Raw genomic sequence first — 13,244 nt, 5'->3', positions numbered from 1 at the left:
CTTAATTCTGGCCACCGGTTAGATTTAGGCAAAATTTCATTTTTAATTATGTGCTTTAATCAGAAAAAAATATGTACTGAAAGAAAAACTACATTATATAAGCAAGAAACTAAATCATCAATATTCATATTGAAATAAAAACAAAAAAATAAAAACAAATAAAAGAATTGTAAACTGTTCACATTTTTTGTTATTTTTTTGCAGTTTTGGAGCTGTTTTTTGTATTATTTATTCCTCCTGTTTTTTTCTTTTCTTTAATTTATTGCTTTTTCCTGTTGTTTTTTTTTTTGTTTTTATTAATTTTTTTTAAACTTCTCCTTTAGAAATAATAATACCTCTTTATTCAAAAAGTTTATCTTTTAGAAAACGCAGATTAATTACGATAGAAAATTAAATGGTATTTAATGACGCAATAATTATAATATTTCAAAAGAGAGGTGTAAAGTGAGAACTAGTTATAACTTATAATACTCTTCTAATCAATAAAATAAATTGTCCTCAAATCCCTGACGTTCTCCGGTTAAAATTGTATTTCTGGATGAGTTTCCATTTTAGATTCTTGATCAAGCAAGTTTTCTTTGTCTGTAATTTGTGGTTTGTTAAGTTGTGGGAGAAGCTCTGCATGAATGATATTCTTTTTGTCAGTATTTTTAGTTTTTGGATGATGGGGTTTACTATCTCCTCCTAACTGTGTTAAATCCCTGATTGATACAGTAGATTCTTGTCCTTTTGGAAATTTGATGCGGGCGTACTTTGGTTCTGCTTCTATTTGATCGGCTACATCAACTAGGGGATAGTATTTGTTAAATTAAAAGTGTTTCTTTACAAATACTTTCCCTTGTTCTAGTAGCCATGTTGGGATAGATTGTCCGTTTGTAGACCTCTTCGGAAAATTGAAGAACCTTTTGTGTAGCGTTGCATTTATTGCAGTACTGAGTAAAAAACGTATTGAATGTAAGGCATCTTGTAACACGATTTCCCAGTTTTCGACTAGTAGATTTTTCGAATAAACAAAGTTTTGAATAACTTGTCTGTTTTCTTTGGGATTATAAAGCGTCCTTCTGCTCGTTGCAACGCCTCAAGTATGAAGGAAAGTATGTTGTTCCTTTGATGTTTGGGAGCTGCCTCTGTGAGAATAAACATAAGCAGGCATGCCAAACATTGAGAACAGGTTCTTGAAACACATTTTTACCGAAGAAGTATCAGGACAAAAAAAAGCAAATGAGAATCGTGAGTACTCATCGATAATTGTAAAAATGTAAAGATTTTTAGTTGATTTTTAGTAGCGCTCTTTAAAAAACACCTAACGGTAGTGTTTAGATTACAGTAAGAGGAATAAGAATTTACTTCGAATAACCAATATTTCGAAAAATTGAAAATCTTCTTTAAATGCCCTATTTCAAGTTATTATCAAATTTTAGCAGAAGTAGAGAGTAAATATGAAGAGGACCTTTTGGACAAGATGCTACTTAAGTCATTTCCTTGTAAAATAACAAAATCTTTAAAAACTTTTGAAAAAATTTCCATTTTCCAATGCTTTTTTGTTTTTAAAATAAAAAAATCTTTAATATATATAGAAAAAAACGTCCATTTTTGATTGCTATTTTGTTTCTAAAGAGTGTTTGTTAAACATCTTCGATACGAGGCTAAGTGATTGTCGGATTTGACGACATTATTGTCAAAAAAAGACCTCTAGTAATTTTGGCCTTTCGGGAGGCAAATCGTTTGACTCTTCAACTATCGCCTCTTCTACCTCAGCACAATCATAATTAAAGTGGAATTCAGATTTTCTCGATCTGTGATAGCAATTGTGTCACTTGTATAAACCTTAAAATCTATATTTATGCAATCGTCAGCAGCAAAGTCTACTAAATCACCTAAATTTACTAAACCACGTAATCTAAGCTTGTTGACGTTCTCTTCAAGCAATTTTTATGGATCATGTTTAGCAGTTATAGTTGCAACCTGTATTTCCTACAAGATGCTTGTCTTTCTATAACAATTCTTTACAGTGTTTATCAATACAGCGTCCCATGAACTGACCATCATGCTCATAGCTTCAAGAATAATGATTTTTGGGGTCACTTTACCAGAATCGATGTATTTGCTCTGACACTCCACGATATTCGTGTAATAAAAAGCCTTCAATACTATTCAATGCCCTTATGACTCCCTCGTCAATTGATTGAGTTTTGGAGTTTGTTTTGGGGTGGTAAAATAACCTCAGCATTGAACTTTACGTCAAACCTTCTTACATAATCAGTAAAGATTTTAGAGCCAACCCAGGATTTATTTTGGGACTTGTACTAGCAAGGAGGGCTTTTGACATCTTTGAAACATCGTGGTTTTTCTGCCTTTCCAATTATGAGCATAGGCAGCCTTTCATCAATCCCATTTCCTGCTATTAGGCTTGTTAAACAAACTTTGCTAATTTTTCCTCCTGCATAACATTTTCCTTTTAGATGAATGGTTTTCGCCGGGTGTTGTTGATAAAATAAACCTAACGTCAGCGTCGTAAATATCCCTCAGTTCATACCTGGACAGGATCGTGGGCAAATGGGTCTGCTCTAAACCTGCTGTCATTTCTTCAGTGCACGACTTTTCCTCGCCAGAAATTGTTTGAAAAACAACATGATGTCTATTTTTCCACCGATCTAGCCACCCTTCAGAAGCCTTAAAATCTGTTATGTTGAGTTCTTTTGCATATTCTAAAGCTTTGAGAGCAAGATGTTATTCTTTGATTGTTAAGATTTCGTGTAGATGCCATGTTAAAATTTCTACTGCACAACATTCAAATGTGTTCGATTTTTGTTACAATTTGATTAAGTTATTTTTTTTTTAGTATTTTGATAACGTTCAATAATGTTTTATTTTGAAATGCAAACCAATGGCATCTTCAATCGAGAAAACTTTGAATAACATACGGGGTTTTCGTCAAATGGAACAAAAAAATCACTTCAAATAAACAAAGTTTGTTTATTCAAAATGAGTTTTGTTCCCTCTGTCACTGCTTTAATGTTGCAATCTTTTGCAAGAGTTCGGGCATTCATAGCAGTTGGTAATACGAAGTTTGTTAATATTCTCAGCTTTTTTTCAGATTTCAGATTCTGAAGATAAAAAAAAAATTTTCTAGAGTATTAAACCAGTGAGTCCTTTCTTTGCTTGACGTTGAAGAGTTTTGAATTTGCGTCGAATCTTTCAGGAGGCAGACATTTTCCCATAAGAATTACTTTTACTTTTTAACTTTTTTTTTTTTTTTTATTGTAATATTATAGATAAATTAAAATATAACATCTCTTAACTCCAAAGGTTTTATCTATTAAAATATGCAGATTAATGCAATAGAAAATGAAATAGCAGTTAACAATTATAATATTTCTCAAGAGAGATATAAAGTGATAACTAGTTATAATTTATAATAGCATGTTTGTTATCCAGTGCTTTTTGAGATGTAAGCAAAAAATACTTTTATTTCAATCCAGTTTTCCTTATTTTTAATTATATGATTGGTATAAATTTTGATTATATAATTGGTATAAGATTTGAGTGGGGTATGTTAAAACACCAGAATCTGGATCTCCTGGAAATGATTGATTTGTAAATAGAAAGTTTGATAGACACTTGAACTTGTTGCTTTTAATTTGTTAAAAAATCAGTTGCAAAGTCAATCATTTTGTTTTCTTCTGTCAAACCCGTAGAAAACATCATGGAGCATCAAAACATTTTCTTTATTTAACTTTCTTAATAATATAAAAAATACTGTGTGCTAGTAAAATTGTGTTGTCTGTTATCATTAGTATTATATACTACAAGTTTCAGCTTTCCAATTACTTTTTTTCTTGTTTTATTGACAAAACAGTATAAGTTTGTAAAAATATCACATGCAAAATTTATTAACCCAGAGGAAAGGAAAGAGAAGAATTCTCCTGAAAAGTTTCAAATCTTTCGTGACTTTTTTAGAATGTTACAGAAATGTGTTTATTTTACATCTAGAACCAATAATCATTGTCTAAATACTCGTGGATTTCGTGACCAGATGACTGTAAAATAAAATGGGACCTAAAAAGAAAGAATATAGTAATGATCTTCGAACTTAATTAATTCAGCACCATCAGAACGATGAATGCCAACGGGAATTGTTGCTGAAATATTACTTTCTCGAGGTACAGTACGTTACATAATTATGAAATACAAACAGACAATATGTGTTGATAATTTATTCGGACGTGGTCGAAAAAGAAAAACCAAAGCAAAGTTAAGTCTAACAGATGTACATTTGCCAATGCTGTAAAGATCGAGGTCGAGACTTGAAATAGACTTCATGAAGCTGAGTTTTTTGGTCGTGCAGCATAAAAGAAACCATTAGTCAACATGGTCAATTACGCCAAAACAATGAAGTACGCCAAAACAATGTTGAACAAGCCGATTATGTTTCGGGAAACTGTCATTTGGTCCGATGAAGCGTAATTCAATCTTTTTGGGTCGAATGGGTGATGATATGGAGAACATTTATAGAAGAGTTTGATCCACATTGTTCTGTGGCTACGGTCAAGCATAGTGGGGTTGTTTCACGCGAAATAGAACTGTTAAGTTACTTATTTTGGAATATACAATGGATTGATTTTGTTATTGTGATATCATAGAGACGTACTTGTTAATCGATCCAAAAACTTAATTTTGGAAAAGAATTATTCTTTGCCCATGAAAATGATCCTTAGCATACATAAGGTTTAGTCAAGGATTAGCTCAAGCGAAACAATAATCAAACATTAGCTTGGTCTTCATCCTCGCTATATCTCTTTCCTATATAACATCTCTAAGGTGAGATCGAAAGAAGGATAAAGAGATATAATCTTTGAGCTTGGGGACTTATTGAAGAACAAATGGAAAAACATGGAGTTTTCTGTTCTTGAGAAACTTGTCAATTCAGTACCAAATAGATTACAAGAATGCATTAAAATCAAACGTTACCCAACAAGATACTAGATTTGATGAAATTCCTGTTTCGCGACGGCCGATAATTTTTTTCTTTCCTCCAGGTCAGTAATTTTTGTATATGGTATTTGAACAAACTTGTATTGCTTTTTCAATAAAACAAGAACAAAAGCAATTGAAAAGCTGAAACCTGTAACATACATACTAATGATAACAGATCACACAATGATACTAACACTCAGTAATTTTCTCTTATAACTCATGTATGAGAGAAAATAAAAACTAGTTAGGGAAGGGTGGGCCAATAATTTTAGGGCTCACTGTTTTTAGATGCAAAATCAGAACATTATTATGCGATAATACATTTAATCAAAGAGATAATCATATGTTAATGCCTAACTAAAAAACTGTTATAAATACAAGATAAATCTTCATAATGTAGATTATGATGTGGCTTGAGATTTTGCTCCAGTCGAACATCGTGGCAAATAGTAAATTCTGCCTATCTTATTTTTGGCCAAAACCCCTTAAAGCGCTTGAATAGCAGCACCTCCGGTCCAGTTGTACTTCCCTCAAATGTCTTTGAAGATTTCTACACATATCTCCTAAAGTATATGATGTCCTCAAGTATATGATATCTCAAGTATATGATGTCTGCACGCTAACCAAAGCAGCTTTTTTCTCTTTTTTTTTTCAAGAATAGTGCATGCTCTATTGATGTGGGCTGTTTTTGCTGTAGCCATGTCGAATGACATGGCAGAGATCTTTTCTGTGAATCACCAATCCTTTAAAATATTTGCAACCACCTCTGAAACAAGCTTCCCTGTTCCTTGTTTAACTTTTGGCGAACCCAAAAGCTTCTTAACACCTACCCAGAAACAATGATAGCGACACGGTCTTTCTTCTCTGGACTACCATCTGTTACAGGAAGTAGTTTCCCATCAAAATGGACTACCAGTGGATCATCAACTTGGAAAGCTTTCTTTGATATCAGCTGCTTTTTTGGATCTTTGCACGCTACTCCTTGACAAAGCAATATCCTTTGCTTCTCCATCACCAAATCTTGTCACAGCAAGGATATGGACTGTCTGTCAGTGACTTTTTTCAGTGCAATAAAGAGCAGAGGCTATAAATGTTGAATCAACATTAATAGCTTTCAAGCGACGTCGTTTAGGCAGAATTGATGTCGATTTCATTGGCACTGGAAAGAATTGGTTGTCATCTTCCTTCTCTGAACAATCACTACTGCTTGGTACTGAAAGGTCAGCATGGTTATGGATTACAGCAACATCTTTTCCCTTTTCTTAAGCAAGTCTTTCAGAAACTTATTCTTCAGTTTATGAGCTCACTGTTTCTTCTTTGCTAATTTTTTGTCTTCAGTTCCCATTACCATTTTGCGTTCAGTTCACTGGTCATGTAAGAAAAGCGTTAGACCGTTAGAACGTTAAATAATAAACCGTTCAATCCCAAAGGCTAAAAAACAGTCTATTTTTTAGCCTTTGGGATATGCCCTTTATCTGGGATATGCCCTATATCTAGGATATGCCCTTTATCTGGGATAAAAGGGCATATCCCAACGGCTAAAAAGTAGACCTTTTTTAGCCGTTGGGATATGCCCTTTAAAAGTAGACCTTTTTAGCCCTTGGGATTTGCCCTTTATCCCAGATTCTCAACAGTCTTTGCACAACATCAGAAGTAGCATCATTCTTGGGCACTTTATTAATTTTGTGTAAATGAAAGTGAACATTAAAACCATATGTCGCTTTTTGAAGAACTCATTCTGAAAAACTTCAGATTCTTTCACCAATTAAATGAACAATAGTTTTCGACCAAGTTGTCAAAACTAAATGAATGATATGTACACACACAAAATTACACACGCACACTTATATACAATATATATAAAAGTCATTAACAATTTCCACGGCCAAAAATTTCTTTAGCAACTTATTCTAGTATGACTTTCAATTAATTCAATTTACAAATGCATTAATGTGTGAATGGAATTATGAAAACTTTTTAAATATCAAACGTCGAGTTTGCAGAATCAAGAAATTAACGGGTGGTTATTAAAAATCCGGACTAACTTTTAAATGCCACAAGCTAGACGATTTTTTTTCATACTTACATCCATTTTAAAGCTCATTTAATTTTCTTTAAGTTAATTTACTTGTTTTTAAGTAGTTATTAAATATAAAGAAAAAATGGTCTCCAAGCAAGAAGAGGTAAGAAAACGGATTTACGAGTTTTACTTGAATAGTAAATCGCAAGGTAAAAAGTTCACCGTAGATCACTTCAATGCGGAACTAATTCCAAAAAGCACTATCAATGATATAATCAAATGGTCTGAGGACAATACTAAACATGGTACACCTGACCGACAAGAGGACCAGAAAAAGCGAATAAAGACCGGCATTGATCGTTTCTGACAGATATTTCCGAGCCATTTTTCGTCCCCAGCAGCCTTGCAGTCAACAAAGCCATCTACGAAGAGGATTGTATCAAGAGGTGATCAGTAACGTTTTTCAACGCTCATCATACCGATGCACAGTGAATCGTCTAATACAAGTTCGCTGGACAAAAACATTTTTTTCACCAATTCAATTGTTCTAGTCAAGAATTGTTGAAATAAATAATACTTTATTGTTTTATTGAATAATTACATAGGGTTTAATATCTTAAGTCTTTTTTTTGGGGGGGGGGGGGGGGGAGGGATGGGGCAAACCTCCACGGTCACAACCCTCTCCCCCCCTCTTCTTCCTCATCGCAGCGACAACTGTAATGATAAAAATTGAAGTACAAAATAAAAATATACTTAAAAAACAAGGACACATAGAATTATACAACAAAAGTTTCATTCAGTTATCAGAAAACTCATCGTTTGACTCCTCCGAACACTCAACACTTAATCAAACATTTAATGATTCTTCGGAAAAATTACAATTTGCTTTTTTTGGAAGCGGGACAATCAAATTCAAAAGCTTCTCTGGCAATTTTTTGCTTCTTTTTGCTGGTAGTTTTCTAAGTGAGTAGATAACAGAGTCAGATGTTATTAAGAGCATATTCAGCAAATATATATTTTGCTAGTATGATGCTATCGAAATCTTCTGCAATCTTTGTTTCATGCTTCTTGAGATTTTTCCGAGAGCTGGCCAATTGGAAGAATACACAACTTTATAGCTTCAATACTATGCATTAAAAATTTGTGCACTGTAACAGGCATGCAATACCACGAATACAAATCTACATATAAAGTTCTAGTTTCAGAACAAAATTTTTCAAATTTAATGCAATCAATTTCGTGGCCAGAAGATAGCGTTCTTAATAAAACACTAAACTTTTTAATTAGTTCAGCGTCTAATCCTGTAATCTCTCCGCTCTTTTCTGGATTTAGAAAAAACCTGCGAGTTTTGGTTTGTCTACAATAAGTCCCATTTGTTTTTTTAACTTTTGTTTGATTTTTTCCGAACGTTGTTTTATACGACACTTTTCCTCATTGCTTCTAGCTTGCCACTTTTTTATGTTTAAGCGGTAGCTAATGTGTAGCAAGCATTCAAAGGTATGGATTCAACCATGCATATTAGACAAACCAAAATTGTAATTTTCTTTTTTATCAACCATGTTTTTTACTTCAACATTCATCATTTTAGGAGTAACACCACAGATATAACATTTTTGTGTTGAACGCGTGTTAGCTAAAGCATTGCATACTTTTGCGTCTGACATCGTAAGTAACAGATTGTGTTTCACAATAAATTTAAATTCACTAACAGTACACAGTGTTTGAACAAGTTCATATACTTTTTACAAAACTTTGTTAGTTTCTATTATAGTAAATTCATGCGTTTCTTTTAAAAAGATGAATTTAATTGGTTGGCAATAAAGTGTTGCCTAAAATTGACTTTGTGTTGTTATTAACCGTTCAGTTGTTTTATTCAATATGGCTTGAAGTTTAATTTCAGCCCGCGTTTCTTAGACAGAAGTCAAGCTTTCTGGTGGGTAACACAACTTTACATAAATTATTGTAAGACAGAAATACTTTCATGTCCCGCTTCCAGAGACCACTTTCATGTTTGTTTGTAAAAGTGACTAGTGCACTTGAAATCTACATAATGAGCTAATGCCTCATCTCCACTCAGTTGTCTGCCGCCACAAATCACATCAATAGATTTTCTTCGTTTTAGTGTTTCTTTACTTTTTCTAATAGAAGTAGCTACGCCCATTTAACCCGATAAACGATGTGCTATTTTAGCAGCTGTAGTTAGTTCACTGGCACTCCGCAATTGCACTAAATCTACAACTCTACGTCTTTTGGTTTTTATAGACGAATCTTCAAAGATTTTTTTGGGCCGACTTTGAGGCCGACTTCTTTCAGATGTTGTGGAAGCACTGGACCGATCCAAACTTATCTTAAACTCTAAAATATTGCCCTCTAACCAACTTTTATTTTTGTTTAAAAAGTTATCCATAGCCCAAATATCTTGGATTGGGCGACACTCCAGCACGGCTGGCGGGTTGTCAACTTTTTTAACAATATTAATGCCACGGGCCTTATAGCAGTCGGTCATGGTTTTAGCGTAATGTGATAACGCTAGATCCGGCCAAAATACATAATTGCCATCGCACAGTGAATCATCTAATACAAGCTAGGTGGACCAAAGTCATTTCAAGGAATCAATCAGTAGATAATCCCATGAACACTCCCTAGAGAAAAGTTCAGAGTATAAATTCGTGCACTTGTTTTTAAGTATTGAATTGTTGGCGCTTCAGGGACACTTAAAGAAAAATATATTTTTGTTGTCAAATTTGTTGCAATTTTGCATTGTAGGAATAATTTATAGAAAACTTATTGTAAATAAAAATTACGACTGTTGCGGTGAATTTTACTTTAGAGTGTATGTACTTTGTATTTTATCAAAAAACACTACATAAAAATTGTAATTTATTTTTCGTTTTTTAGTTTTCAAAGCACGTAACTAAGTTTTTCCACATATATCCAGGCTAATTTTTTTACATAGAGTAACCACAACCCTAAGGTGTTTAGATATAAAAATTTAGCTGCTCAAGACTGCTTGTTTAAATTTTGTAGAATTTTTTCAGACCAGTGTATTCTATTACAAAATTGGAATTATTTGAAGAATGACGAAAACATAAAAAGGTGACAATTGATTTGCACAAAAAAAAAGTACAATTAAAAATTCACGGTTTGTAGATTTGGGGTCCTAATATCAATGAAATACCCTATGAAAATCCTTTTAAGGGGTGATAGTGCATGCCTATGGGAGCCCAAAATAAAGGGTTTTGAAATTCCTCATTAACATCCAAAGCATAATTTTGGTCAAGAAGTTTACAAGCTTTTGCATACCATAATGCGATCTATTTAAGTGCTTAAAATGCTACAAGACATGCTTTGTTTAAACAATATATATAATATAAAATGTAGTGCATAAAAACAAAACTTTTTTATTTTAAAAGCTTTTATCCAAATATGCATCTTATTGCTGTTCCGATGTATCATGAGAAATTCTCAAGTTCGAACTTTGCACCTCGGTTAAAAAATACCGGCCAATAATTTTTTCGGGAAATGGCAGTAATTATTCAAAGAAGAAAGCAAAATGTAAACACAGTGAGCACTTTTTAAATAAATTTAAAGATGCCTACATTTGCAAAAACTCATGAAGATTGCAGAAAATCTGTTTGTGTTATATGCATGAAAAAGGGTGATCAAGAGTTGACTGAAAACTATAAGTTGAAAATTCTTCAACTGATTCAAACAGACATAGATTTCAGTGATGAAAGAGTTCCTTTGGCTACTTGTGTTTCATGCAGATCTCAAATTGGAAAACTTTGTGCTGGAAAAATCAATCATGTGCCTAAACTTTTGACTTCAAGTCAATTTCTATCAAACCTACAACCAGAGTTTCGTCAGTTTGTGAGTGCCTTTTATGACAAGTTGCCAAGATCAAAGGAAAGGAGAAGCATCCGTTTGACAAAGTCAAAGAATCCGAGGAAAAAATTCTAAAGCAAACTTCTCAGAGTTCTGAAAAGCGCTGCACAAAGTGCTTGTCAATTGTTGGCCGAGGACTTCCTCACACCTGCACCATTGGAACTCGCCATCAAAACCTGAGAAGAATGGCCACAGATGATCCCGTAGGTGCAGAGCAAGTGGCTGCAGCAGTCTTAGCATCCAAAAGCGCATCTCCAAACAGTACTATTAGCCTCAGTCAGCCTTGTGGAAAACTTTTGCCATTGAGGAGAGGTAATTACTTTTATGTCTAGTTAATTATCATAGTATCATTATGCTAAATTAAAGGCACTCAAAATGTTGATTCACAAACATTTAATTTATGACCTGTAATAATTAATTATGAGAAAAAGAAACCAGAATGCTTTTATATTAAAATGCTAATTGCAACTGCTTTTATTGAAAATACATCTCTTAATTACCCTGCTTCAATTTTATTTCATCAACTTTACTTTAAATCATTCTCATTGCAAGAATAAATATTTTTTTTCGTAATGGATGTTATTTTATTGTTTTTAAAGGTCCGTCATCGGCTTAGCAGCTATTCAAAGAACCACTCACAACAGAAAATATGGTTCAAATTCAGCAAAATACAGGACTTTCAAACAATGGCATGCGAAAACTAGGTTCAGCACTAAATTAAATCAGCCCAATTAGATTGGTGGAGCCAAGTTTTCCTTTGAAGTTTTCTCAAGCCGGCCAGAAACTTAATGATCAGTTCATGGTCAGCAACATCAGATTGGCAGAGAATGGTCAAACTTGTCAAGTTTTGCACTGCCAGAGCCTCAGCAATCTCAGTGATGTTTTCAGATCATCACGAAAACTATCAGAATCTTCCATTTTAAAACTCGGGATTGATGGTGGTGGATCATTTCTGAAAGTGAGCTTCACTCAAATTGTGTTGGAAGAAGATGAGACTCCTCCACACAGCCCAGTACAGAAGACAATCAAGCTGATGGCACCAGCATCAAACAAAAACTTGACAAGTTTGTCCTTGAGACTATTCCACCAATGGAGCTCCACTTATTACTTGGAGTTGTGAACCACATCTTTAAAAATCTTTGCGACGTGTGGCCAAGGGCCAAGGAATGGCCTCCATCACTTCATATCCCTATCCAGCCTTACCATGGGGGGCATTTCAATGGGAACGATTGCATGAAGCTTCTGAGAGGTCTGGAAAAGCTTCAACAGCTTTCAGGAAAAGAAGGTTTCAGTCCAGCTCTTGGCTTCATTCAAACACTCACACTATTCAAGACAGTGGTCACTTCCTGCTTTGGAAAAAGCCAAGACCCTGACTATGAATCTAAGATTGAACAGTTCAAACTTAGCTACACCAACCTTCCTATTTCTGTGACTCCCAAAGTGCATGCAGTGTTTTACCACGTCCCACAGTTCATCAAGGTGAAAAAAATTGGACTCGGCCTCTTCAGTGAGCAGGCAACAGAAGCTCTACATTCCAACTTCAAATCTCACTGGGAGAGATTTAAGAGAGATCCATTGCACCCAGATTATTCCAGTCACCTTTTAAAATGTGTCATTGACTACAACAACAAGAGAATTTAATTTTTTTTAGAAAAGAAAATTTTCTTCAGAACATGCCTTTTCTCTGTAATCCATTAATGTAAATCCAAGGTTGTAATAGAACTTGAAAACAAACACACTTAGAAAATAAATTAGTTAAAGAATATTGGTTTGAATTTTACAGGCTAATATGTTGTGTTTTGTAAAAAAAATGCAAAAAAAATTTTTTTCAACAAACTTTTTGGGCTATTCATAGCCTAAATGTATGGGTATTTCGTAGTAAAACATTCAAAGCTAAATAAGTCTGTTGGATTTTAATCCAGGATTTTCAAATCACTCATTTTGTGTTCCCTATGACATGCACTATCACCCTTTAAAAGGGTTTCCATAGGGTATTTCATTGATATTAGGACTCCAAATCTACAAACCGTGAATTACAAGCATATCCGCTAAATTTGCAGAAAAGTGGAATGCAGCTAATAGAACTATTTTGAAAGTCAAAGTGTATGAGGGTCAATTTTCCCTTGTATACATCGCTAACCGTTAAAGTTACTGCCGAACGAATTTAAAAAAATTTCTTCGGTTAATTCGATAAATATCATTGGTTGTGCTTCCTTTTTTTTTACCTTTTATCGATGATTAGTTTTTATATTCAGAATTTATATTTAGTTTATTTGAAAATAAATATTAAACTAGTAATTTTTACTTATGAAATGAACTTATATCTTTCTTATGTATCATTTGTTTATTTTAGGCATACTGT

The 13,244-nt window shown here is 33.6% G+C and overlaps 1 pseudogene; it reads left to right on the top strand.

Moving 5' to 3' along the window:
• Positions 1 to 10,554: 10,554 nt before the first annotated feature.
• LOC149888965 (uncharacterized) lies at positions 10,555 to 12,523 on the top strand (annotated as a pseudogene).
• The last annotated feature ends 721 nt before the right edge of the window (positions 12,524 to 13,244 follow it).

The sequence above is a fragment of the Hydra viridissima genome, unplaced genomic scaffold (genome assembly GCF_058129835.1).
Source record: "Hydra viridissima isolate aposymbiotic clone 2 unplaced genomic scaffold, HvirCarnegie_v1 scaffold_5, whole genome shotgun sequence".
Taxonomy (NCBI): Eukaryota; Metazoa; Cnidaria; class Hydrozoa; order Anthoathecata; family Hydridae; genus Hydra; species Hydra viridissima.
This window is presented reverse-complemented; position numbering and strand designations above follow the sequence as displayed.